Here is a 6,000-nt window from a genome sequence, read left to right as displayed (position 1 = left end):
TTACATTTAGCTATAACAGCATTAATACTAATAGAATTGAGGCAGTTAAGAAAAACTAATACTGTGAATAGACATAATTGTAAAGGCAAATTAACCACTTCCGTGCTCTCCTCCCCTGTGGGTTGTGAGTTAAAGGAAAAAAAAACCAACAAAAAACAAAGGGCTATTTGTTTGATGGTAGCATGTGTCACGTCACCTTTTGCATCCAAGCAGTAGAGAGAACAGAGCTGTTGAAGTCCTGGTGTCTTAGGCTCTAAGCCTGGTGGCTTAGCTCTTTCATTTGGGTGTTTTCAATCACAGCCTTTCCCTCTTGGGTCTCTGGTTGTTCACAAAATGGAAACTCTCATCTTTGCAAAAATAAGTTCAAGCAGTTTAGCTGAGGACTTTTCTACTGCTGTCACCATCCCTATTGCTGTGAATTTGACTTCTGAGTGGCTGGGAGCCAAGGGTGAGTTTGCACAACCTTGTATAAACTGGGGTTATTCCTGAGTGAATACTGGAAATTGAGCTAGATATATTAAGGAGCTGAAAATAATAGGCTCTTGTGGAGCCAGAAGAGCTGCTGTGTTGCTAGAGGAGCTGGGAGCTCTTGCTGTTTGTGAAGTAGAGAAACGGTGGATTGGTGGTGGGTGGACAGGGTATCTCGTTGCAGGATCAGTGTGGTGAGGAGCTGGCCTAGGAAAGCAGCCAGCCAATGTGTTTACTGTGCTGTGCTAAGATCACACTTCTGGGTCAGTTTGATAAAAGGTGAGTTGAAATGAAGACAAGAAGGGGATGGGTACACTGTTGGGGTAAGGAGAAGGATTAGGAATGTCTTAGGAGAAGGGTAGAATGGAGGGTGTCTTAGGTATTAGTTTACTTTGGGGTCCTTTTCAATGAAGTTTTGACCCCTTATCCCTCTCCCAGTGGATTATCTGCCTCTGTGGGAATGCTACTCTTTCTGGTCTTTTCTTAACTTTCCCTTACCCCATCTGTTTCCTTCTCCCTTCTTGTCTTTTTTCATCTTCATGCATCTTCTTCCTGACTGCATTTCCAAAATCCTGTTTCACTCTGACCTCTTCCTCCAGTCCCACCTGCCAGAAGGATCATCAGAGGAGAAAGTAACATTCGTTGCTCAAAACTTTTGCTAGTTTTTCCAGGTTAAGTCCCTGTTAAGGTTTAGTGAGCAGAATCAGTGAACCAGAGAGATTGCTTCTCCAAGTTATTGTTTCAGTCTTCTAAAGAAGATATTTTTGCATTCTTTTCTCCTCCATTGGAGACAAACTTTTCCTTTGTTTGAGTGATCAATTTGCATCTGGTGTGTGGTGGACTGTTTTGGCTTGATGTGTTCAGAAGAGCTGGCTGAAGTCTTCTCAGCTATGCAGGCAAAGCAGCAAAAAAATAATATATTGCCCTATAAATAAAAGCATGTGCCAGGTGTCTTCTGCAATTACAAGGAAAAATAACGGGGAGATTCTGGCTTGGTGTCCCTACTGTTGTAGGGAACATGTGAGAGAGGAAAAGTATGAAATTCAAAGAGACCTCCCCTTTTTCCACAGCAGGGACTGGAGCTTCCGGTCTGTCTTTCTAGAGCTCTGGCAAAGGGAATAGAGGGACTGGTGCTCAGGGTCATTTGCTATGTCTGGTCACTGGCTGCTCTGGACAACTGCTTACTTTGCCAGTAGCTGGAGCTGGTCCTGCTCTTCATTTCCTCCATGTTTGTTGTCTTCTGGTTCAGGATGGCCCAGACATACAAATGCATGAAGACTGGTGAGCCCGTAGGCACCTCTTGTACCAGTGAATTATTTGTAGCTTGAAAATGTCTGGGTACAAGCGGGTGCAGAGGGAGTGCTTTTCCAGTTTAGCGAACCATTTGTAGTTTTAAGTGTCATATTATGCAAGAACCTGTCATCACTCTTTGCGTCATAGGCTCTCCAGCGATGTTTTCCATGTGCAAGACTGATGCTCTCAAACCCCCTTTCCGCCTTGTTTCGCAGAAAACTGCGTTCGTTCTCCTTTGCCTTCTCAGGCTGTCAGCACCCCGAGACTGGTTCAACTCTTCAGCCTTTCTGTCCTAGGACAGAGAATAAGCAAGAATAAACAATATACAGCCAAACTTCAGTGCAAAAGTTGAATAACTCAAAACCCAAGGTTTTTTCTGAAGAAGACTAAGCAATTAATTGTTAGGTATGGACACTTGATTTTAAAACTTACTTTACAAAGCACCCTGAACATGAGCCAGCAGTGTGGCCAGGTGGCCAAAAAGGCCAACAGCATCCTGGGGTGCATCAAGAACAGTGCGGACAGCAGAACTAGGGAACTTGTACTCGATGCTGGTGAGGCCCCACACTGAATACTGTGTTCAGCTTTGGGCCCCTCACTACAGGAAAGACATTGAGGTGATGGAGAGAGTTCAGAAGAGGTGACAAAGCTGGTGAAGGGTCTGGAGAACAAGTCTGATGAGGAGCGGCTGAGGGAACTGGGGTTGTTTAGCCTGGAGAAAAGGAGGCTGAGGGGAGACCTTATCACTGTCTACAATTACCTGAAAGGAGGTTGTAGCATGGAGGGTGTTGGTCTCTTCTCCCAAGTAGCAAGTGACAGGATGAGAGGAAATGGCCTCAAGTTGTGCCAGGAGAGGTTCAGATTGGATATTGAGAAAAAATTCTTCCTGGAAAGGGTTGTCAGGCATTGGAACAGGCTGCCCAGAGAAGTGGTGGAGTCACCATCCCTGGAGGTGTTTAAAAGATGTGTAGATGGGTTCTTAGGGACATGGTTTAGTGCCAGTGGTGGGTTAATGGTTGGACTTGATGATCTTGACCAAAGTGATTGTATGATCCTATGATTATGCAGGATGGAGTGAGGGATAGGGAGAGGAGGAAAGAAAGTTGAACCACCAATGGCTGGCTGATTAATTTGTTTGTGTGTTTATGTGTGTTTCATTGGGACTCTTTCTAACGTGCAAAAGGCACGGCGAAATTCCAGTGGTTGCCGTGCAGGTGTTCCCTGGTCCGCTCGACTCTGGGCCTTCTTGGCCACCGACTTTTCGTCTCGGGGTCGGGGTTTCGGGGGGTCCTGCCGGGGGCGGGGCCGGGCGCGCGAGGCGGTTGCTGGCGGCACAGCGCCATCTGCCGGCAGAGCGCGGTCTGCTGCCGCGGCTCCGGGCGGCTCTGGGAGCGCGGCTGCTGCTCCGGCGCTGGTAAATGCTCTTTGTTTTGTGTTTACTTGAGGTTTGGGATCCAGGCTCCTCTGATGTTGTTTTCGGGCTTACCAGGATTTCTCAATCAAAAAGTTGCTGCCTCTTGCTGCGAGTGAAATCTGCTCCGAGGCGCCATTAGGCTGTTGAAAAATCATCACCTGCTCTGTTCTTTGTCTTTTACTGACAAAGCAGCCCCATTTTAATTGAGATACACAATTTTCTCTTTCCGATCAAATATATTTTAAAATTGAGTTTAGAAAACGGAGTCTTTCTGCTTGGTTAAAGGATTAATAAAGCACTTGGCTTTGGCTGGGGCAGTAAGAAAAATGTACTCAAGATCCAGTGTAGTCAAGGAAATGAACCAGCAACTTCTCCAGTAAGACAGGGCATTGGATGAGCTGAGAGGAGATAGAATAGGAGGCCATGCTGAGCTCTCTGGAGCACATTTTCTGACCCTGTTCCTTACAATATCATCTTCATTCTGCAGGGGAGGACAGGGCCAGGGAGCTGCATTTCCAGGGCTGTGCTTGCTATGTTCTCAAGTCAAAAAAGCTGTAAATGTTTCTGCTGTGTGTGGTCAGTAAAGCCAATTGTTTCTGCTGCAACTTCTTGGATATTTTCATGTTTGTTGCGATGCTATTTTACCTTTGATGAAAATATGGTTGTGTAAAACTTGATGTTTGCCGTTTAAATTGGTCGTTTGTCACAAAACTGAGTGTCCCTGGGAACACCTGCATGACCACCATACTGGGGAGGTGGGGGAACTATTTGATGAAGGCTAGAAGCCAGGACAGGTTTGTTCCCTCTTTCTTTGCCCTCCTTCACTCACTAAGTTCCCTCGAAGTCCTGTTTGCTGCCCAGGACACTTGCAGCCCCAAGAGAACATTCTCCCGCCACCCTGAGTCACTCCACTAACGTGAGGAGGAGGAAAAGGAGGACAGTGGGTCAATCCCAGTTTGCTCCCGTGTTGCAGAGTAGACAGTTGCCCATGACACCCTGTGGACCATGGCAGTGGTGGGCAGCACAGGGCTGCTACCTTGTTTAAGGCACAGGTGCTTTATCTCTTTTCTCTTTTGCCTTTGCCTTTGTCTTCGCCTTGCCCTTGCCTTTGCATTTGCCTTTGCCTTGCCTTCTTCTTTTTCTTCTTTTTTCTTCTCACGCTGTTTGTGTTGGGTCAGTAATACAAACCTGTCATGGGAGAGAGCAGAACAGACTCTATCACCACCCATCCCTTGCAGACCATGGGATCTCTCTGCCAAAGCAAAAAGTAGACTAATCCAGCCTCCAGCTGCTGTTTGAGCATCCTTATTTTTAATTTAATTTAATTTAATTTTATTTTATTTTATTTTATTTTATTTTATTTTATTTTATTTTATTTTATTTTATTTTATTTTATTTTATTTTATTTTAATTAACATCTGCCCCACACGTCCGCTGGGGCGGCGTCTCCCGGCCCCTTCCCGCGGGCCGGTGTCTCTGCAGAAGGAGCGGCCGGTGGGCGGCGGGACCGGGCAGGAGCGGGGCCGCTGTCCAGGGTGCTGAACCTCCGCCCCGCCGCGCCCCGCCCCTCCAGCCCCGGGAGGCGCCCCAGAGTCCCCGTCCCCCGGCAGGACGGAAAGGTGACCAGGTTTTGTGTTCCCTCTCAGCGCTGAAGAGCCTTGCGAGGAACTCCCCGGGTACGTGTCCCGGCACCGAGGAAAAAGGTGGTTCTAACCATGTGGGCAGATCTTGGTGAAAGTAATCCTCACTGCCACCCGCCCCTTTACAAACCATCCAGCCAAACGTTAAAAAGGAGGCAGAGAGCGGGGGGTTGCCACTTTTCCTACAGGTTGCTGCTGAAACGCACCTGGGTAGGAGTCATTGAAATAGTATTAGAACTACAGATATATAGTGTAAGCAGGCAACTAATGTGTCTGGGGAGGCATGTTTCACAAAAGAGAAGGTGGCGAGGGCTGAGCATAAGAAGAACCTAGGCAAGTGAATGAGGGTTAAACTGGCATTATTATGGTGACAAGAAATTAAACGGGAGACTGTGGACTGCATCCTGTCTCTCTTTATGACTTGCAAATTAGAATGGAAATTAAAAAGCTTGAACACAGAGATCCCCACGCCTCCCAGACACGGACAACTGAGCAAAAGATAATCTGCAACTGTCTATCATCAAGTGGTGTCAGGCTTTCCTTCCCCTGACCTTCAGTAGTTGTTTACAGGAGGTTGCAGGAGGGCTTTCAATCTCCCCTGGGACAGCAGGGCCACAAAGAGGCAGGAGATGGAGCCAGAGCAGGTCTGAGCCACCAGGCCCAGGCATTGTCAGGACAGCCCTTGCATCAACTTGCTTTATCTAGCCCTCCCCTACAATGCAGGTCATGACCTGTGGCTTGCTTAAGTCCCTGCGTGGTTAGATTCATGGGATCCACCCTGTGGCCTGAATTGCCCCAAGTGCAGGCAGGACACAGCCTTGCCGTGGCAGGAAGCTCAGCTGTCACGGTGGGAGCTGTAAAGGGGTCCTGCAGGCTGGGCTGGACCCCCCAGGACAACAAGGGTGGAAAGGAATCACCAATGCAGTGAGTAGAGCAAAGAGCCCCAGTGTTGCAGGGATAAGGCACTCCAGCATAGAGCTGGAAGAAGAACTGTGCAGGCAGGCATCCTGCCAACGTGGTTCACCTCGGGGACAGAGAGGAAATATAGCTTGGGGGGTGAATTGACCTCTCTTCTCTATGTGTCCTTCCCTCCTTCCCGGTCCTTGGAATGCAGATGCATCCCACCCTCTCCCGTGGCCGTGGAGCCACTGCAGAGCCAGTGTTTTCAATACTGCAGGGCTGGAG

At 48.0% G+C, this 6,000-nt stretch overlaps 1 protein-coding gene across 3 annotated transcripts in view; it reads left to right on the top strand.

Moving 5' to 3' along the window:
• The first annotated feature begins 203 nt into the window (after positions 1 to 203).
• KIF26A (kinesin family member 26A) overlaps positions 204 to 6,000 on the top strand; it is a 115,577-nt gene continuing 109,780 nt past the window's right edge. For 2 of the 3 annotated variants that reach the window (XM_065063337.1, XM_065063338.1), the window contains exons 1-2: positions 204 to 448; positions 4,822 to 4,892. The gene's annotated coding sequence lies outside the window, so the exon portion shown is untranslated. The remainder of the gene's footprint in view (positions 449 to 4,821; positions 4,893 to 6,000) is intronic. The other variant, XM_065063339.1, reaches the window with a different exon arrangement.

Source organism: Columba livia, chromosome 5 (genome assembly GCF_036013475.1).
Source record: "Columba livia isolate bColLiv1 breed racing homer chromosome 5, bColLiv1.pat.W.v2, whole genome shotgun sequence".
Classification (NCBI taxonomy): domain Eukaryota; kingdom Metazoa; phylum Chordata; class Aves; order Columbiformes; family Columbidae; genus Columba; species Columba livia.
This window is presented reverse-complemented; position numbering and strand designations above follow the sequence as displayed.